The sequence below is a fragment of the Rhinoderma darwinii genome, chromosome 1, assembly GCF_050947455.1.
Source record: "Rhinoderma darwinii isolate aRhiDar2 chromosome 1, aRhiDar2.hap1, whole genome shotgun sequence".
Lineage (NCBI taxonomy): Eukaryota > Metazoa > Chordata > Amphibia > Anura > Rhinodermatidae > Rhinoderma > Rhinoderma darwinii.
Genome location: NC_134687.1, coordinates 501132927 through 501155603, shown reverse-complemented (window position 1 = coordinate 501155603; position 22677 = coordinate 501132927). Strand labels below are relative to the sequence as shown.

At 43.3% G+C, this 22677-nt stretch overlaps 2 protein-coding genes across 3 annotated transcripts in view; one reads left to right on the top strand and one right to left on the bottom strand.

The window, feature by feature from the left end:
* Window positions 1-14972, bottom strand: part of C1H5orf63 (chromosome 1 C5orf63 homolog) — a 233268-nt gene extending 218296 nt beyond the window's left edge. The window contains exon 1 of the mRNA XM_075835947.1: window positions 14882-14972. The gene's annotated coding sequence lies outside the window, so the exon portion shown is untranslated. The remainder of the gene's footprint in view (window positions 1-14881) is intronic.
* The window catches only part of MEGF10 (multiple EGF like domains 10), a 133520-nt gene that overhangs the window by 8287 nt on the left and 102556 nt on the right, over window positions 1-22677 (top strand). The window lies entirely within an intron of this gene.

Below are 22677 nucleotides of genomic sequence, written 5' to 3'. Positions count from 1 at the left end.
CGGGCAGATTCTAGGAAAACCAGATTCTTGTGGTCGGTAAGGACCGTTACCTGGTGCCTAGACCCCTCCAGGAAGTGGCGCCACTCTTCAAATGCCCATTTAATGGCTAAGAGTTTGCGGTTGCCAATATCATAGTTACTCTCAGTGGGCGAAAACTTCCTGGAGAAGTAGGCACAGGGACGGAGATGGGTGAGGGACCTGGTACTCTGGGACAAGACAGCCCCCACTCCCACCTTGGACGCGTCAACCTCCACGATAAATGGCTCCATTTGGTTGGGCTGAACCAACACCGGGGCCGAGATAAAGCACTTCTTAAGGACCTCAAAAGCCTGGACAGCCTCAGGAGGCCAGCGGAGGAGATCAGCACCCTTGCGAGTGAGATCCGTAAGAGGCCTAGCGATGACCGAGAAGTTAGCAATAAATCTCCTGTAATAATTAGCGAACCCCAAGAAGCACTGTAATGCCTTCAGGGAGGCAGGTTGGACCCATTCCGCCACAGCCTGGACCTTGGCGGGGTCCATGCGGAAATCATGAGGAGTGAGGATTTGACCCAAAAATGGTATCTCCTGCACCCCAAACACACATTTTTCGGTCTTTGCAAACAGTTTGTTTTCCCGAAGGACCTGGAGCACCTTCCTGACATGCTCAATGTGGGAGGACCAGTCCTTGGAAAACACAAGTATGTCATCAAGGTACACTACAAGAAATACCCCCAGGTAATCTCTTAAAATCTCATTTATGAAATTCTGGAAGACCGCGGGAGCATTACACAACCCAAAGGGCATGACGAGGTATTCGAAATGACCTTCGGGCGTGTTAAACGCAGTCTTCCACTCATCCCCCTCTTTGATGCGGATAAGGTTATACGCCCCCCGTAGATCAAACTTAGAGAACCATTGGGCCCCCTGAACCTGATTAAAGAGATCAGGAATCAAAGGAAGGGGATACTGGTTCCTTACAGTGACCTTATTCAAGTTACGGTAGTCAATGCATGGCCTAAGACCACCATCCTTCTTCCCTACGAAGAAGAAGCCAGCACCTACCGGAGAAGTAGAGGGGCGAATGTAACCCTTGGCCAGGCATTCCTAGATATACTCTCTCATGGCTTCACGCTGGGGACAAGAGAGATTAAATATCCTACCGTTAGGGAGCTTAGCTCCTGGTACCAAATCGATAGCGCAATCGTATTCTCTATGAGGAGGTAACACTTCGGAGGCCTCTTTAGCGAAAACATCAGCGAAGTCCTGAACAAACTCAGGGAGCGTGTTCACCTCCTCAGGGGGAGAAATAGAATTAACAGAAAAACATGACGTCAAGCATTCATTACCCCATTTGGTAAATTCCCCAGTATTCCAGTCAAACGTGGGATTATGCAACTGCAACCAGGGAAGGCCTAAAACCAAATCGGACGATAATCCCTGCATCAACAGTACAGAGCACTGCTCCAAATGCATGGAGCCAACAAGGAGTTCAAAAACAGGGGTATGCTGTGTAAAATAACCATTAGCAAGAGGAGTGGAGTCGATACCCACTACCGGGACAGGTTTAGGCAAATCAATCAAAGGCATAGCTAGAGACATAGCAAATTCCACAGACATGATATTAGCAGAAGACCCTGAATCCACTAAGCCACTGCCGGTAGCAGACCTACCACCAAAAGAGACCTGAAAGGGAAGCAAGATTTTATTACGTTTCATATTTACGGGAAATACCTGTGCGCCCAAGTGACCTCCCCGATGATCACTTAGGCGCGGAAGTTTTCCGGCTGCTTATTCTTACGCCTAGGACAGGTGTTCACTTGATGCTTGTCATCCCCACAATAGAAGCAGAGACCATTCTTCCTGCGGAACTCTCTACGTTGTTGGGGGGTCACGGAGGCTCCGAGTTGCATAGGTACCTCCGAGTCTTCCGTGGAAGAACGAAGCAACGGAACCTCGGGAGGCATCATGGGAGAGTCAGAGGAGAAAACACAAAAACGTTCACGTTGTCGTTCCCTGAGATGTCGGTCAAGTCGTAACGCTAAAGCCATAACCTGGTCTAGGGAGTCAGAAGAGGGATAGCTAACTAGCAGGTCTTTCAGGGCGTTCGACAGACCCAACCTAAACTGGCACCTTAAGGCAGGGTCATTCCACTGAGAAGCTACGCACCACTTCCTAAAGTCAGAGCAATACTCCTCAACAGGTCTCTTACCCTGACGTAAGGTCACCAGCTGACTCTCGGCAAAGGCAGTCCTGTCAGTCTCGTCATAAATGAGCCCGAGAGCAGGAAAGTTCAGGGGCGTCAGGAGCCAAGGAGAAGGCCCATTCTTGGGGCCCTTCCTGGAGCCGGGACATAATTATACCTACCCGCTGGCTCTCAGAACCTGAGGACTGGGGCTTTAAGCGAAAATAGAGCTTACAACTCTCCCGAAAGGAGAGAAAAGTCTTCCGTTTCCCTGAGAATCGGTCAGGCAACTTGAGGTGGGGTTCAAGAGGTGAGGTGAGGGGCACTACCATGGTAGCATCAGGCTGGTTCACCCTCTGAGCCTGGACCTGTAAGGAGAGACCCTGCATTTGCTGAGCCAGGGTCTCAAGGGGGTCCATAGTAGTGTGAGGGACCAGGGTAGACTAGGTATAGGGCTTGTGATTATGTAATGACGGGGGTAAGGAAACAGACAAGTGAGCCCTAATCTACCCGCCACTCAGTCCCTGCCTACTTGCAACGACCCGCATTAGGTGACGGGGTACAACTGGGCGACAGTCCCTACGCTCAATATGTGCACGACAGACAAACAGACAGGGTACACAGAAGCAAGGGAAAAGGGGCAGTTGCCCACGGCAACACCAAGAGCAACAAGAGTGGTGAACGAGCCGAGTCAAACCAGGAGTGTACGAGGTACCAAACGCAGAGCAGGAGAGTAGTCAGTAAGCCAGGGTCAATATGAAGCAGGGTCAAATATATCAAGAAGCTGCAGCAGGGCCAGGAAACCAAATGAGAAGAATCACAAGCAAGGAGGAACAGGAAAGGCAGGCATACATAGACAGAGGGCGGGAGCTAGCTCCATCTGACCAGGCTATGATAGGCTCTCGACACTCCTAAGCCTGCCATCCTGAGTAGTGGAAGATGGAGTCAGTCTCCCAGACATAGAAGCAGGTGCAGACTGATTACCTATGGGCGTGGATACAGAAGCTGTGCCTGGCAGATCCTTTACAGTAATGTAATGTATTGTGTTGGCTTGTAATGTATTGTGTTGTATTGTGCTGTTTGCGGTGGAGACTGGGGGCCCGTTAAATTACAGCCCCCCTCCTCTTTCCACCGCAAACTGAACAATACAACACACTGTGGGTCGCGTCCCCCTGGGGATTTGTGTGAAGACCTCCGGGTGGTCGCGAGTCACTCACCAAGGTCCCGGTTCCATTCAATTCTGAAGCAAGGAGCTGACGTCTCCTTGATCCAGCATTCACTGTGCCCTGAGCGGCTCGACGCAGGCAGGCCGGATGTAGCGAAATCATCGCACCTATCTGCACCGAGTTACTCATAGCACACACCGGAGGAGGCGAAGGAACGGGGATAGGTAAGTAATTATGCTATTTTTCTATTATGCACATATGGACCCATTATACTGTATGGGGGGGGTGATATTGCGGGGGGGGGGGGGGATTATACTGCATGGGGGGGCTGATATGGCATTCGGCTGATAAGATGGGGTGGCATTATACCGCATGGGGGCTGATATGGGGGAATTATACTGTATTGGGGGCTGATATGGCGGGCATTATACTGTATGAGGAGCTCATATGGAGGGCATTTTACTGTATGAGGAGCTGATAAGGGGGCATTACACTGTCTGGGGGGCATTATACTGTATGGGGAGCTGATATGGGAGGCATTATACTGTATGGGGAGCTGATATGGAGGGGCATTATACTGTATGGGGAGCTCATATGGAGGGCATTGTACTGTATGGGGAGCTGATATGGCGGCATTATACTGTATGGGGGCTGATATGGGGGGCACTATAATGTATGGGGGCAGCTATGTGGGGCATTATACTGTGGGGGCTGATATGGGGAGCATTATACGGTATGGGGCTGTTATGGGGGGCATTATACGTTATGGGGCATTATACTGTGTGGGGGCAGCTATGGGAGCATTATACTGTGTGGGGGCATTGTACTATGGGGGCTGTTGGGCAAGGTGTCTGGGCATAGGCGCGCGCAGGGGTCTGATGTTGGTGGTGTTGTGGGGGGGTAGGGGGGCCCAAGCTGAATTCTTGCACCCGGGCCCATGAGCCTTTAGCTACGCCCCTGACCAGGTATTGGTAGTTTTGGCAGTGTGGGCAGATGCCAAGTCTTGCTGGAGAATGAAATCAGCATCTCCATAAAGTGTGTCAGCAGAGGGAAGCATGAAGTGCTCTAAAATTTCCTGGTAGAATGCTGCACTGACTCTGGACTTGATATAACACAGTGGACCAACACTGTTGCTCAGTGGTCCAAAGTCCTGTTTTCACATGACAGTAAATTTTGCATTTCATTTGGAAATCAAGGTCCCAGAGTCTGGAGGAAGAGTGGAGAGGCATCAATCCAAGTTGCTTGCGGTCCAGTGTGAATTTTCCAGTCAGTGATGGTTTGGGGAGTCATATCATCTGCTGGTGTTGGTCCACTGTGTTATATCAAGTCCAGAGTCAGCACAGCCGTCTACCAGGAAATTTTAGAGCACTAGTTTTAGAGTACAATATTTTACGAAGTATGTTTAGACCAAACATTAATAAGGAAATGAGACATTTGCATAAAGTTATGTAAGAAATAAGCATAATAAAGGGAAAAAAGCAATACTGGAGCCTCCCATGTCCAATCCTTAGTTAAGTTGTCTAAACGTCTTTAAAGGGCGTTCACGTGGCTAGTTCATGGAATTGCCATAATGAGGGAAAGTTTTCTGCTGATGGTATTCATTTCCAGGTTGTCAAGTAAGATGATGTTTGAGACTCTGGATGACTTTATCAACTAAACATGAAGCCACCACAGGGACATTGTGTTCTGATTGCCCACTTGTCATGTAGATGTTGAGATTAGCTGGCATTCCTTGTGGCATTTTTTTCAATATTGGTCCCAAAATAGTTATTGATTTTTCCAAGAAGAATGGTCGAAGATAGCATTCAGTTATAGTATACATACGATCATGAATAAAAAGGAACATTTGTGCCTATAATCGAGTGGATATGTTAAGGATCTGCCAGGCACAGCTTCTGTATCTACGCCCATAGGTAATCAGTCTGCACCTGCTTCTATGTCTGTGAGACTGACTCCATCTTCCACCACTCAGGATGGCAGGCTTAGGAGTGGGAGAGCCTATCACAGCCTGGCCAGACGGAGCTAGCTCCCGCCCTCTGTCTATTTATACCTGCCTTTCCTGTTCCTCCTTGCTTGTGATTCTTCTCGTTTGGTTTCCTGGCCCTGCTGCAGCTTCTTGAACTATTTGACCCTGCTTCATATTGACCCTGGCTTACTGACTACTCTACTGCTCTGCGTTTGGTACCTCGTACACTCCTGGTTTGACTCGGCTTGTTCACTACTCTCCTGCTCTGCGTTTGGTACCTCGTACACTCCTGGTTTGACTCGGCTCGTTCACCACTCTTGTTGCTCATGGTGTTGCCGTGGGCAACTGCCCCTTTTCCCTTGCTTCTGTGTACCCTTGTCTGTTTGTCTGTCGTGCACTTATTGAGCGTAGGGACCGTCGCCCAGTTGTACCCCGTCGCCTAGGGCGGGTCGTTGCAAGTAGGCAGGGACTGAGTGGCGGGTAGATTAGGGCTCACTTGTCTGTTTCCTTACCCCCATCATTACAGGATAGTTCATTTTAACCAATGTGCCTTTACCATTAGTCAGATTTCCATATAGATATTTGTCTTGCTAAGTGTAAAAGCTGATTTTAACTAGTACAAAAATTTACCATCAGATCTTTAAAAATCCCCCCAAATATATGGGACTACTACCTTAAAGAGCGCTGGCCTTCTTTTTTGTTTCCTCTACTGTATCCTATAAGGAATTGGAAGGGGGTAAAGGGCCAAATAGTTCGGGCCCTCCTGTTTGAGCATTGCAAAGTATGAGGGCACTAAACAGCAGCAGGTAGTCCCATTTTGTTTTTTTGAGATGATCTTTGTACACTGATAATTAGGAGATACAGAAATGTGTACTCAATTTACATCTATCCTAAACAAGTCCCTTAGGCCTAATCCACATGGGTGAATATGGGCATGGAGCCTGTTCGGCAGTGTACGGATGCCGTACAGTTTCGTAGTACAGAGCCGCATAGCCTCCAAGTGCTGTTGTACAGACAACAATGGGTCCTGTGTTTACAGAGATATTCACCCCTAAAAGCAAATCTTCTCAGGGAGAATACATCCGTAGAAGCGGCATCTGTTGGTGCATGCTACAATTTTTCATCTGTTGGATTCGTACCAAATCAGACAGAAAAAAACCGGTATGCCTCTGTATGAAAATGGAGGCATAGGAAGGTACAATAGGGGTCTCATGGATTTCTATTGGAGCCCTATTGCTGTACAAAACAGAACTGTAATATTGCCATGTGCATGATTATTTATAGTAAGCATGTTCTAAAATACAATGGTAAAATCCTGGTTTATATTCACATATTATAATGAATAGTTGGATAGACTGCAAATCAATTCCAAATCATGCAAAATCAAATGAGCACATTTTATACAGCCTCTGAGGAAATAAACTGAGCACACCATAAGCATTTATGGTGTTTCTGATCATTTATCATGTAAATTATTTTTTCAATATAAAACATGATTTGATATACACAATGATCTTATCTAATGTACCCGCAGATAAATTGATGCGAATCTGAAATAAGAACCACCGACATCAGAGAACCCCATCACAGAACAGTGATAATTTATCATTCATATAATGGAAAGAATAAATAAATATTATAAGCTTAGACATGGAAACCTGTCGTATTCATCAATCCGATCTCTTTTGCTTACTTGAACCATTTGGCCATTTGTTGACATAGCGAAGAGCACAATAAAGGATTACTGATCAGTGTCTATTAATTATTGTATTAGGATTTATGTTGTTTAAAAGATGAAATTGTAGAACATAGGACAATTATATTTATACAGGATTTCTATATGTTGCAGCTTAGCAGATGCAACTTATTACTGTCCATTTCGGGAAGTGTAATTGCATCGTGGCAATTCCACTCAAAACTAAAAGTTAGCCCCAATATCCCTATTCCCACCACGTCACACTCACATGGGTCCAGGTAGATGAGAAATCGGTTCTCCAGAGAGAAACCTAAACTTTAAAAACACTTTCCAATGGAAAAGTTTTTCTAGAAATCCCTTTAAGATGTTGGCAATTCACATGGGGAAAATGGTAGTTGAGGTTACATGATTTACTTAGCCCGTAATTGTAGAAGAATTTCATTTTTCAAAAAGAAATGGAATTTCATAATTGGAAAGTCTATCACGCTTCCTCCATCCGGATCACTTTACCAATAAATTAGTCTTGATTTCTAAGGAGATTTTGTACACACTGCTTTCTACATTTAAACCTATGAGAGCATGACATTTAAAAGCAGCCGTGCATGGACACGATTTGAGGGAGCTTAAATTTGCTTTGTCAGAGGTCACTTTGAACAAGATACCTGTTAAATCAGCTTTTCTACTAAACATGAAGACTGCTAAATAATATAAAATCTCACTGCTGCTGATGAGAAAAGTGTAAGAACAATAGTGATTCTCATCTTGACTTTTTGTAAGCATGAGGCACTATTTAAAAAAGAAGGATTTCAGCTCAAAACATAAGCCTACAAAGAGACTCATACCAGTGACATGGCTTCATCTGTGAAAAAGATAATGAACCCTATAGCAAAAAAGCAAAATAAAAAATTGCCACTGTCTGTGTATTGCTATTACTGATCCTGTGTAGGAGCCTGGAAGGGGGCCTGGAGCCGAAATAGTCATTTTTATTTCATATTTGGTATATTCTAAACAAGTCATGGCTCTGAACAGATCCCTTTCATCTACTAACTCCAATACTTGTGTCAGTTGTACAAATTTTAGGCTTAAAATGGTCTTATAGTGTTTGAGGAAAATATTACACATGAGAACACTTGCAACAAAATTTGCTGGTCCATGTTGTCAACAGTTTTAAAATTTCTGAAAAATTTGTATCCGTATGTACAATCGTTAGAAAATGTTGGAATTCCTCTAAAAATGCAAACATGTACAGAGTTACAGTATGGGGCCATAGATTTACATAGATGCCGTATTATAAACCAGTATAACATAGATCCATAGTAACAACATGTACATGAGGCCTTATAAATGGACATTGTGAATATTTCTTGATTATTTGTAACTTTTTTTTTTTACTTTATTGCCCCCACACATTTCACATTTGCTCTGTGATTTTCAGTGATGGAAGAGATGTGAAAATTCCAGTGAACATTAAGTATGTATATATGTTTCCAGTAATAATGGTAAGATGTTACTGTACGATCTTGCAAAGAAAATGTCGAACACTCATTGATTCCTAAAAGCACTCAATGCAGCCAAGTCTTGATCAGCTAACAAAAGATGTGTAATATAATTTAAGTGACAATCGAACAAAAGAAACATCAGTAATGGCTGACTGGTTATAGTGCACATACAGTCTGTAGTTGAACTAGGCCTGATTCTTTCAGAAGGCATTATATAGTATTGTAGTTTATAGGTCAGTGCAGATGCACGACCAATGTAATCTATTGTTCCTTTTATTGGCCCTCTGCTTCTTTTATATTCTGATCATTTATATAAATGCTCTGACATACAAAAACAATTTTTTATTCCACACCAAGGTATGATAAACCCAATGTATTTCTGTAAATAATATATCGTAATTACTTATATTAATATATAGTACATATCTGTAGGTGTCCAGAGTATTTTCTCTGTCTTACGTAGCACTAGAACTTAGGGCATGTAAATGATAACACGAAAAATTGCCAATTTGTGCCAATTGGCATAGGCTCATATTCAAAGTGGAGTTTACTGAGATGCTAATTTCATGGCATGAGATTTCTTTCCGGTGTGCTGTACAGTATAAGCCACAGTGCTGTTTGGTCAACAATGTCTGTATTGTCGTGGGAATTTTTTTTTGGGCTATTAGATTGGGTGAAAGGACAAATTTATCACTGGTGGGTATGTTTCCTGAGCTAAGCATATGTTATTCATAGAGTACGTCAAAAGTCAAGAACTACCCAAATATTTGTAAGACACTTAAAGGCATACCTCCCAACTTTTGAATTCGGAAAAGAGGGACATTTAAGCCACACCCCTAACCACGACCAATAACCCGCATAAACACATCAAATCATGGCCAGATCCTTCTAACAAGCGCACATTCTCACTGCGGATCTCTAGACTGTCTGGATATCACAGATATTATGGATCAGGTTATGTCGTCTTTATGTTACTTTTCCTAACTTGGGTATAACATTTGCTCGTCACGGCAGGAGCTGCAGGACAAACCAAAAGGCTGAGAACAATGAAAGTCAAAAGGTAGACCCTGTGGTTGATGACTTTTCAATTGACAGGTAGCAGAGTTACATGATGGGGATTTTTTTTCCAGTTATGTAACTCTGCTACCGGTCAATGGAAAAATCATCCACCAGAGCCCCCTTGTAGATCGCTCCACACCACACATCCCCCTGTAGATAGCGTCAGACACAGCCCCCCTGTAGATAGCTCCAGATACAGCCCCCTGTACATAGTGCCAAATACAGCCCCCCCTGTACATAGCACCACACACAGCCCCCTATACATAGCGCCAGATACAGCCCCCCTGTACATAGCGCCAGATACAGCCCCCCTGTACATAGCTCCACACACAGCCCCCTTGTAGATAGCTCCACACACAGCACCCTGTAGATAGCTCCACACACAGCCCTCCTGTAGATAGATCCACACATAGCCCCCGTAGATAGCTCCACACACAGCCCCCCTGTACATAGCGCTAGACACAGCCCCCCTGTAGATAGCGCCACACACAGCTCCCCTGTACATATCTCCACACACAGCCCCCCCTGTAGATAGCTCCACACACAGCCCCCCTGTAGATAGCTCCACACACAGCCCCCCTGTAGATAGCTACACACACAGCCCCCAGTAGATAGCTCCACACACAGTCCCCCTGTAGGTAGTGCAATACAACCCGCTTATACTTTGTGCCACACACAGCCCCCCCTGTACACTGCGCCAGACACCGGCCCCCCTGTACATGGCTCCACACACAGCCCCCCTGTAGATAGCTCCACACACTGCCCCCTGTAGATATCTCCATACACAGCCCCCCTGTAGATAGCTCCACACACAGCCCCCCTGTAGATAGCTCCACACACAGCCCCCAGTAGATAGCTCCACACACAGTCCCCCTGTAGGTAGCGCAACACAACCCCCTTATACTTTGTGCCACATTGCCGCCAGAGCGGAGAGTGGTAGAGGTAGCCAGCCCTACTGCTGCCACTCTCCGCTCTGCTTTGACGTCACTCACCGTCAGAAGAAGGCAGGAGTCTCGCAGCGGCGTTCTCACTGGTGTCGATGCCGGCCCGTGAGTGGACCAGTCCAGTCACCTGACTGGTGAGGTCAAGGAACAGGTCAGGTGACAGGTCAGGTGACTGTACTGGTCCACTCCCATGCTGGCATCGATCCCAGTGAGAACACCGCCGCAAGACTCCTGCCTTCTTATGATCGCTGCTGCAGTCACCAGCGATCAGCTGTTTTGATGCAGCGCCCAGAGGGACATTTTGCAGACCGCCCGGGACGGCGGGACAGCGGTGAGAAACCGGGACAGTCCCGCCGGATCCGGGACGGTGGAGAGGTATGCTTAAAGGGTTCGTCACACAAAGACATCCTTTTGTTTATGTTATAGCAGCTTGGCAGCTGATTGCCATTTCAGTGATAAGCTGTTATTGCCAGGAAAAGACGCATATGGCCATACATTTCAGCAGCTTCACGGTAAATGTAGTTGAAAAGAATGGCGAACCATGTAATACAAAAACAGGCCAAGTCTAGTGCGGGAGTCGTTCTTACTTAGTGGCTTTCTACAAGCGAGAGGCCCACCCTCTATGACTTCTAAATGCCCTAATAGGGCATATGGACAGGGGTTATCATAATGAGACAATCTTCTTAATGTTAGATTAAGACTGTTACTATTGTGAAATGGGTTTACTCTGATATGTTACTCTTTCCTTTTATCGTATTAAAATTAAGTATATTGAATAAAACTTCAACTATAAACTGAAAGTTAAGACAAATACCTGACTTCTCACCCTGTGTATATGGATTATAAACATATGGCTAGCCATATGAACACAAGCAACTGAGTTTTTGACTACTTATTTTCTATGTTTATCGCTTTTTCATTTTTTTGGGGTTAGCTGTATTTATGTCATCTGTAAGCTTGTCTACTTTTCCACCATTCTTTATGCTTATAATTCCCATGCATTCCACCAGGTTCTGGTATTCACTTATGTGAATGACATTAAGTACCAGGCAAAAACACTGATACTTTACAGATGGAACGGAAGAGTTTGCATATAGGCAAAGCTTGATTTCATCATAGTCATAGTATAACGCAATACCCAGCTAATTGTGTCAGCAAAGTAACAATTTTAGCAGGACTGGAGTAAACTTTTTGCAAGAAAAACCTTCCTTTTTTTAGTAATTTCTTATAAACTGCTTGTTACCGAGTCGTGCCAAACTGTGTGGAAGGAGACAGTTCCTCCTCTATTCATGTCATGATGCAAATGATTCCTAGGAGATCTCCATGGGAGGGTAATGTTCAATAGACCGCTGAGTAGAATTATTGCTGCAGTGGATTTTAATTATCTGTATAATTATATTCTGGTGTCTTCTTTAATCTCTTGTAAAATTGTTCACGTTACTTTTTATTTAGAAAAAGTCCTGGAAAACTTCTCCATATTTAAAAGCAGTATCGATGAAGTGTTGATAAATTCAGAGAATTGTGCAGGTTCAAACATATTTTATCTTAAAAACAAAAGGGCTGTCATTCCTATACTTTGCTCTTCTGGTAAAACTAGGCGAACAAAACCTGTAGAAGCTGCAATAGCAGCCATATTGTTTGTTTCTTTCTGCTCCTTGATAACATTCAGGGACCGTTTTTGGGGGATATCAAACTGGGCAATTGTCCAGGCCCCCCATTTTCAAGAGGGCCCCAAGGACTGGAAAAACATCCCATTGCTCTGTCAGTTCCAGTATTTTTTGGCATTCTATGGAGGTATTATGTGCATACTGTATGGGAGTATTATTTAGGCATTGTAGTACAATATTATTTGAAAATTGAAATTGTTTTAAACTATCAAACGATCATTTATCTTCTGATTGTATGGCTTATGTAGCAATAATTATTACCTTTGTCGGCACCAGATCTCCCTGTATTAACAGGGAGATGTGCTGCCGACATGATGGAAATATATGGGGACGAGTGATCGTAGTAACGATCGCTTGTCCTCATACATAACCAAGCTGTCTTGTTGATCGGCTCTCGTTTTCACGGACCATGTTGGCTGGTGTAAAAGGACCTTAATGACGGTCACATTAGGGGACAATCTTGGTGTATTGCCTAAGGAAGGGGAAAAAGCTGCTGCCTCTCCAATGCCTCTAAAGCTTTCAATTCCTTCAAAATGAAAAAAAGATAAAAACATTGTCTCTGCACCTTAGGGTATGTTCACACGCTTCAAGGGAAAACAGCTCCTGATTTTCAGCCTTTTTTTAAGCAACTCGCGTTTTTCACGTCAGTTTTTGGAGCTGTTTTTCTATAGAGTCAATGAAAAATGGCTCCAAAAACGGCTCAAGAAGTGACATGCACTTATTTTCGTGGCCGGTTTTTTACGTGGCCGTTTTTCGGAACAGAACACCGTTTTCCCATTGAAATCAATGGACAGATGTATGGAGGTGTTCTGCCTCCGATTTTTTTGGCCGTTTACGGCCCAAAAAATTGCAGAAAATAAGCCGTGTGAGCATACCCTTACTGAATACAGGATAGTGTCATTCCAAAAAAGCAGGTAGGGGAGATTTATCATAGGACTGTGGACATATGAGATTGTGGAATGCACTTGTGGTGTTATGGAGCTGTAAACCTTTGAACCTATAGGATTGTGGAGCTATATACTTATGGAACTGTGCAGTTATGGCCTGTGATAATATGCAGAACTGTGGCACTGTGGAATATTTACCTGTATAATTGTATAGATGTGGACACAGACATTTGGGACTATGGAACTTTGGACCTATCTACCTGTTATGAAGCTGTGGACCTGTGAACCTCTGGATTTATGGGACTGTGGCGCTGTGGATCTCTGCCCCTGTTAGTCTGTGGAGGACTAAAATATTCATTATTCCTAATACAGTTATTGATACTGTATTATACTACTATATAATTGTCCATTTACATATAGTGATGATCAGTATGGTTCCTGTGGAAGTGACCAAAAAATAAACAATAAAAATATTGTTTCTCATTTGCAAAATTGATTATTCAAGCACAAAATAAATGATTCCTCTCCTATATGAGACATCATTGAATTGTAACATATAGATGCTTGTCCTCTGACAAGTACCGTGTTAATACTATAACCTAATATACAAAGGAAATCTTTCATAGTATGTACAGTAGTAATAAAGGTGTAAGCTTCCATATTCGGGTCATAACAGTTTCAGAAGTAACCTATCACTAAGTGCTTGTATAAATAAAACAACAATTTTACTTGTAAATATCAACACCGGGGTAACACTACTGTACCATGTTTCTAAAATATATTATTATTGTGGAATACAATAATCCAGATGATCCAACAAATCGTGAAAAAGATGCAAAATAATAAGGAGTATATTGCTTAGATTTGGGGCTGTAAAACATGGCAGACTATCATGGGCCCATTAATAAAATGAAAACGTATTAATGAAAGTTATACTTTTACTGTAGTTTTACAGTCTTGTTAGTAACGGACTTTAGAGAAATTTCACAATCCACCATGCACATCCTAAGTGACAATTCCCATCACATAGATTGTTGACAGCTCATCTAATATGAGCAATTAATATTAGTAATGCCATAATAATGGGCAGAGTTCAGTGGCGTAGCTATAGGGGTCGCAACGGCCGCAACTGCGACCGGGCCCCTAAGCCTGGTGGGCCCACAGGGCCCCCATAGCCCTGCAGCGCTGACTGCGCTGGTCCCGCTTCCAACTGAATCTGCGTCTTGCTCCAGCATTCACTGTGCTGCGAATGGCTCGGCGCAGGCAGAAGTGATGTAGTGACGTCATCGCACCTATCTGCACCGAGTCACTCACAGCACAGTGCAGAGGAGAATTATCTCCTCCACCCATCGTGGGAATGGGGATAGGTAAGTAAATGTTATTCTTTTTCTATTAGGTACATACATATGGGGACATTATACTGGGTATGGGAGGGGACATTATACTGTATGGTAGGCATTATACTGTATGGAGGGCATTATACTGTATGGGCACAGCTATGGGGGGCTTTATACTGTATGGGGCATTATACTGTATGGTGCAGCTATGGGGGCATTACACTGTATGTGGCAGCTATGGAGGGCATTATACTGTATGGGGCAGCTATGGAGGCATTTTACAGTATGGGGACATTATACTGTGTGGGGCATTATAGTGTATGGGGCAGTTTTGGGGGGCATTATACTGTATGTGGTAGCTATGGGTGGCAATATACTGTAGGGACAGCTATAGGGGCATTATACTGTGGGGGCAGCTATGGGGGGGGCAGTAGACTGTGGGGGGCAGTTATGGCGGCATTATACTGTTTAAAGGGATCCTGTCATCAACATCTAACCTGTTAAACTAGCCTGACCCCTCAATGGCCGCAGCTGTCCAGAGTTCGTTCCTGTTCTCTTCTTTCCTGACGTCCTCCTCTGTCTGTAAATATCGTCGTTTAAACTTTTCCCGCCTTTTATGGTAATTATTTTTCCCTCTGGGATGCAGCTTCTTAACCACGCCCACTGCCACCACCTGTCCAGCCCTGACTGGCTAAGGAGTTGTCAATCAAAAAGAAGGAGGTGGAGTTCACTCTGAGATGCTGGAGGAATGAAAACCTGACTCTTTTCAGATGAAGATTTGACTCTTTTCTGCTCATTTGCATACGGCGTGGGACCACTGAAAAACGGAATACTAAAGCTACAGAGCTTACTTAGAACATATTTATAGCTTAGATGACAATGATTTTTCACCCACTTTCACCAGGTATTGCTGGCTTTATAGCTAAAATGCTGGTGACAGGTTCCCTTTAAAAGTTAAATGATAAGCCAAGGGCTACTACAGCTATATGTTTGATAATTATAACTACTAGATATTGATGACTGTGGCGCACAGCTTGACACGCAGTCATTTCTAAAAGCAAGTAATGTTCTCTGGTAAACAATAGCCCTTTGCTACTGGTTTAATCCATAGCACATGCAGTTGACCTATGGAAACCTTTCAGAAAACAGAAAGTTTGTTGTACGTGTAAGTAACAGTTGCTGCAATCCAGAAGGGGCAGCTGTTGTGCAGCTTGTTAGGAAATAAAGGGAAATCTGATCGTTTAATCTTTTCTGTTTTTCTCAGACATAGTTTGCAAATGGCAACTGTTTTAGTCTGCTGTGTTATACATATTAAGTAGATATTCTGACTTTCAAGTAAACACTTCAGTGTGTGACTAATACGGCCCTTCTTTCGACAGGGAACAAATGCAGCTCAGTTTAATATGAGCAGGGCAGTGCCAATTGTGAAAGGGCCTTCCCAAAAATCATGTACACTGTACAGTAGAAACATTTTACCTCAGTATTTGTTGTACAGGCTGATGAGCTATGTGCTCCAGATGCTGGGTATCAGGTAGTTACCAATGAGCCACTGCCTTAGCCAAGTAAACTAGATACAGGGCAGCATATACAGTGTTAAAAAAGTTGGCATGTATTGTTTAAAACCAAGTGAGGCTAAGTTGTTCAGGGATTAGCACTGGGATCCGGGGTTCGAATCTGACCAGAGCCACATTTACATAGACTTTGTATTGGTATCCTCTCAGTAATTCAGTTTTTAGTCATACACCAAAACATACTGATAGGTTAACTGATCTCCCATTGAACTGGTCTTCCCATGTCCATATACCGATTAGCCATAACATTAAAACCACTGACAGGTGAAGTGAATAACATTGATTATGTCATTACAATGCCACATGTCAAGGGGTGGGATATATAGGTCAGTTCTTAACCCCTTCCCGCTGTGGCCGCTTTTGACCTTCCTGACAGAGCCTTATTTTTCAAATCTGACGTGTCACTTTATGTGGTAATAACTTTGGAATGGTTTTACCTATCCAAGCAATTCTGAGATTGTTTTCTCGTGACATATTGGACTTTATCTTTATCATAAAAATTTAGTTGATAAATTCAATATTTATTTGTGAGAAAATTAGCATTTTTCTAAATTTAAATGTATCTGCTTGAAAGACCGATAGTAATACCACACAAAATAGTTACTAGTTAACATTTTCCACATGTCTACTTTATGTTTGCATCGTTTTTGAACATCCTTTTATTTTTCTAGGGCGTTACAAGGCTTAGAACTTTAGCAGCATTTCTCACATTTTCATGAAAAATTCAAAAGCCTATTTTTTCATGGACCAGTTCAGTTCTGAAGTGGTTTTGGGGGCCCTATATATTAGAAATACCCCATAAATCACCCCATTTTAAAAACTACACCCCTCAAAGTATTCAAAACAGCACTTAGAAAGTTTCTTAATACTTTAGGCGTTTCACAAGAATTAAAGCAAAGTAGAGGTGAAATTGACAAATACATTTTTTTTTGCAGAAATCCATTTTTAATTCATTTTTTTCTGTAACACAGAAGGTTTTACAAGAGAAACGCAACACAATATTTATTGCCCAGATTCTGCAGTTTTTAGAAATATCCCACATGTGGCCCTAGTGTCCTAATGGACTGAAACACAGGCCTCAGAAGCAAAGGAGCACCTAGTGGATTTTGGGGCCTTCTTTTTATTAGATTATATTTTAGGCACCATGTCCGGTTTGGATAAGTCTTGTGATGCCAAAACAAAGGAAACACTCCCAAATAGACCTAATTTTGGAAACTACACCCACAAGGAATTCATCTATGGGTGTAGTGAGCATTTTGAATCCACAGGTGTTTCATAGATTTCATTAGATTTTGATGTGAAAATAAAAAATTTAAAATGTTTCCAATAAGATGTAGTTTTAGCTAAAAAAAATCGATTTCCATATTTTTAATATTTACAGGAATAAAGAAGAAAAAGCACCCCAACATTTGTAAAGCAACTTCTCTAGAGTATGTAAATACCCCATATGTGGTCATTAACTGCGGTTTAGGCACACAGCGGAGCTTAGAAGGGAAGGCGCGCTATTTGGCTTTTGGAGCACAGATTTTGCTGGATTGGTTTCTTGGCACCATGTCGCATTTGCAAAGCTCCTGTGGGACCAAAACAGTGGAAACTGCCCAAAAGTGACCCCATTTGGGAAACTACACACCTTGAGGAATTTATCTAGGGGTCTAGTGAGCATTTTGACCCCACAGGTTTTTCATCGATTTTATTAGAATTGGGCAGTGAAAATAAAATTATTATTTTTTTCCAATAAGATGTAGCTTTAGCTCAAACTTTTTAAATTTCTCAACAAATAATAGGAGAAAAAGCACACCAACATTTGTAAAGTATTTTCTCCTGAGTACGGCAATACCCCATATGTGGTCATAAACTGCTGTTTGGGCACAGAATAGGGCTCAGAAGGGAAGGAGCGCCATTTGGCTTTTGGAGTGCAGATTTTGCTGGAATGGCTTCTGGGTGCTATGTCACATTTTCAAAGCCCCTGTAGGACCAAAACAGTGGAAACCCCCCAGAAGTGACCACATTTCGGAAACTACATCCCTCAAGGTATTCACCTAGTGGTGTAGTGAGCATGTTAACCCCACATTTTTCCAGAAATTAGTGTGCACTCCATGTTGCAGAGTGAAAATGGGAATTTTTCCATAGATATGCCAATATGTGGTGCCCAGCTTGTGCCACCATAACAAGACAGCTCTCTAATTATTATGCTGTGTTTCCCGGATTTAGAAACACCCTACATGTGGCCCAAATCTTTTTCCTGGACAATCGATAGGGCTCAGGAGTGAAAGAGTACCATGCGAAATTGAGGCCTAATTTGGCGACTTACAAAGTATTGGTTCACAATTGCAGAGGCTCTGATGTGACATAATAAAGGAAAGCCCTGATAAGTGGCCATATTTTGGAAACTACACCCCTCAAGGTATTTATTAAGGGGTCTAGTGAGCATTTTCACCCCACAGGTCTTTTCCATAAATGAATGCGCTGTGGATGGGGCAAAGTAAAAATAGCAATTTTCCCTAGATATGCCATTTCTGTGGCAAATATGTTTTGCCCAGCTTGTGCCACTGGAGACACACACCCCAAAAATTGTTAAAAGGGTTCTCCCTGGTTTGGCGATGCCATATATGTGGAAGTAAACTGCTGTTTGGGCACACTGTAGGTTTGAGAAGGGAGGGAGCGCCATTTGACTTTTGGAGCGTGGATTTTGTTTGGTAGTAGTTTGGTTTGGACTTTTACTGGTATTTTCGTTTCTAATGTGGGGGCATATGTAAGCTCGGCAGAGTACATCAGGGGCATAGTCAGGTGGTATAATAATTGTGTAAAATAATCGATAGATGTGTGTTACGCTGTGAAGCTATCCTTTATGCACAGGCCAGTGTCGCACTGATAAATGGTGTCATTTCTTATCCCCCTTTTGGTACACACTCTGCACCTTTGCAGTTTGGGGAATTTTGCTGGGAAGTGTTGTCCTGCTATAATGCGGGCACCCTCGCTTCTAGCAGATATGTTTGAGTCTTCCCCTTCCTGGTTCCCTAATTTTAGTACCTTGATAAATCACCTAGTAAAACAGAAGAAATGTCCACCCCACAGGCCTGCACTATGGCATATTTTTCTTTCCTTACTTAACTTATTTTAACTTATTTTATTTTTTCATAGACGTAGTGGTATGAAGGCTGTTTTTTTGTGGGACGAGCTGTAGTTATTATTAGTACCATTTTTGGGTACATGCGACTTTTTAATCACTTTTTGTCCTTTTTTTGGGAGCCATAGTTACCAAAAAACAGCAATTCCGGCATAGTTTTTTAGGTTTTTTTATACAGCGTTTACCATGCATCATAAATTATATGTAAACTTTACTCTGCGGTTCAGCACGATTCCGGTGATACCAAATTTATAGCACTTTTTTATGTTTTACAACTTCTTGCACAATAAAATTACTTTTGTAAAAAGAATGTATTTTTGCTGTTGCCATGCTGTGAGAACCATAACTTTTTAATTTTTTCATCGACGGAGCTGTGTAAGGGCTTGTTTTTGCTAGACGAGCTATAGTTTTTATAGGTACCATTTTTGGATACATGCGACTTTTTGATAACTTTTTATTGAAATTTTTGGAAGACAAAGTGACCAAATAACAGCAATTCTGGCAACGTTTTATTATTTTTTTTACGGCGTTCACTGTGTGGGATAAATAACATATTTTTATAGTTCAGGTCGTTACGGACGCGGTGATACCAAATATGTATGGTTTATTTATTTTTTCAATAATAAATGACTTGATAAGTGAAAAAGGGCGATTATGTTTTATTTTATTACTTGAAACTTTTATTTTATTTTTTACAACTTTTATTTGTACTTTTTTGACACTTTTTTTGACAGTTTCTTTTAGCCCCACTAGGGGACTTGAAGGTCCAACTGTTTGATTGCTGTTCTAATACATTGCACTACCTATGTAGTGCAATGTATTAGAACTGTCAGTTGTTCACTGACAGCAAGCCGAACAGGCTCCACCTCCTGGTGGGGCCTAATCGGCTTCTGTAATGGCATAGCAGGAGGCCATTGTCAGGTTGCATCGCATGGCAGCGTTGCCGATTTGCTACAAACCACTAAGATGCAGCGATCGCTTTCGATTGCTGCATCTAAGGGGTTAATGTCAGGGATTGGAGCTAGCTCCGGTTCCTGCCATTACAGCAGGGTGTCCGCTGTAACATACAGCGGACTCCCACTCCTGATGATGCCGGCTCAACTTATGAACCATGGTACCGGAAGCCTTTTAGGCCCAGCCTCCGAGAATGGCATAGGAGGCTTCCGTAGCTGGCAGACCGGGAGGCCAGTACTAGGCCTCCGGTTGCCATTGCAGCCACTGGCAACCCAGCGATCACGTTTCTGGAGTGCTGGTGGCTAAAAACCCTTCAAATGCTGCGATCTCTATTGAACGCAGCATCTGAGGGGTTAATCAGCCGGATCAGATGCTAGCTCCAGCCCTGGCTGTTACATCAGGGTGCCAGCTGTAACGTACAGATGGCAACTGGCGGTGATGGTTCGGGCTCAGCTCCTGAGCCCGCATTATCACCGCAACAAAATGGTACTGCGCTTTGCGGGAACCCCTGCCCGACAGCGCCGTGTATATATACACGGTGGATGTCGGGAAGGGGTTAAAGTTGATTTTTTTGGAACCAGGAAAAATAGGCAAGCATAACTATCTCAGTGACTTTGACAAGGGACAAATTGTGATGGCTAGATGACTGAGTCCAAACAGCTTCAAAATGGCAGGTCTTATGGGGTGTTCCTGGTATACAGTGGTAAGTGCCTACAAAAAATGGTCCAAGGAAGGACAACCGGTGAATCGTCAACAGGGTTATGGGCCTCAAGGATTATTGATGCACGTGGGGAGCAAAAGTTAAAGGCTATGTACACCTTTGAAATGTTTTTTGGTTTTGTTTCTTGGAAAAATGTGTATCAGTGTGTTTGGTGCAACCTTCTTAATACTTTTTATTAAAAATAATTTTTCCTGTTTAGATACAGCTGCTTTGTATCCTGTATACAGAGCAGCTGTATCTAGTGGTGAATCCTGTATCCAATCAGGTCAGCGGTGCTGACGGGTTCAGTGTCAGTGGGTCCTGTGTATCTCTGATATGCAGAATCAAGCTGTTACCGATCACATCTAAGTTTATAACTTAGATGTGATTGATAACAGGTGTATCCTGCGTGTCAGAGACACACAGGACCCACTTTCACTGAACCCATCAGTCCCGCTGGCCTGATGGATTCAGGTCTCAGCGCAAGGTACAGCTACTCTGTATACAGGATACAAAGCAGCTGTATCTCAAAAAGTAAAAATAATTTTAAAAACATTTTAAAGGTGTACATAGCCTATAACCCATCTGGTTCGATCCCACAGAAGAGCTACTGTAGCACAAATTGCTGTGAAAATTACTGATAGAAAGGTGTCAGAACAAGCAGTGCATCACAGCTTGCTGTGTTTGGGGGTATGTAGCTACAGACTTTTCAGAGTCCCCATGCTGACCTCCGTTCACTGCCAAAACCTTCTACAATGGGCTCATGAGCATTAGACCTGGACCTTAGAGCAATGTAGGAAGGTGGCCTGCTCTGATTAATCATGTTTTCTTTTATATCATGTGGGTGGCCGAGTGTGTGTGCGCGTCGCTTACCTGAGGAAGAGATGGCACCAGAATGCACTATGGGAAGAAGGAAAGTTGGCAGAATCAGTGTGATTCTGTGGACAATGTTCTGCTGGGAAACCTTAAGTCCTGCCATTTAGGTGAATGTTACTTTGACACGTACCACCTACCTAATCATTGTTTAAGACCAAGTACACCCTTTCATGGCAATGGCATTCCCTAATGGCTGCGCCCTCTTTCAGCAGGATAATGCATCCTGCCACACTGCAAAAATTGTTCAGGAATGGTTTGAGGAACATGACAAAGTGTTCAAGATGTTGACTTGGCCTCCAAATTCACCAGATCTCCATCCGATTGAGCATTTGTGAAATGTGCAGGAAAAACAAGTCCGATCCATGGACGCCACATCTCGCAACATACAGTACTTAAAGGTTCTGCTGGTAATTTCTTGGTGCCAGAGGAACCACAGGACACCTTCAAAGGTTTTGTGGAGTCCATGCTTCGAGGGTTCAGAGCTTTTTTGCCAGGACTAGAGGGACCCACACAATATTAGGCAGGTAGTTTTAATGTTATGGCTGATCAGTGTATGTACATGTGAGATAGGGACATTAAATTATCCCGGCGCTTTAGAATATGTTGGCACTATATTAATAATGGATAATAAAAAATATACTGTAAAAAAACATGGTACCTGGAAGCACTGCTTACTATTGTGCTAAAGTTTACAAGTTCAGCATTCAATTTAGAATTCATTTGAGAATGTGAACTCGGCAACTTTTATCACATAACAATAATAAAAGACAAATTTAACCCATTCCCGCACCTTGGCGTAAATGCACGTCCAGGTGAGCAGTAACTTCGCGCACCTGGGTGTGCAGTTACGTCCGTGCTTTAACAGTTAACCGCCGTGCTTTGCTACACCGCAGCGGCGGTTAACTGTGCAGGGTGTCAGCCCTGCTCTCCCCGTTGCCGATCAGCGGCGGCTGTCGCCGCTGAAATCGGCAATTAACCCCTTTGATGCGGTGGTCGATTGCGATCACCACATTGAAGAGGTTTACAGCGGATCGGCAGCCTCCCACATGCATTTGCGGGGGCTGG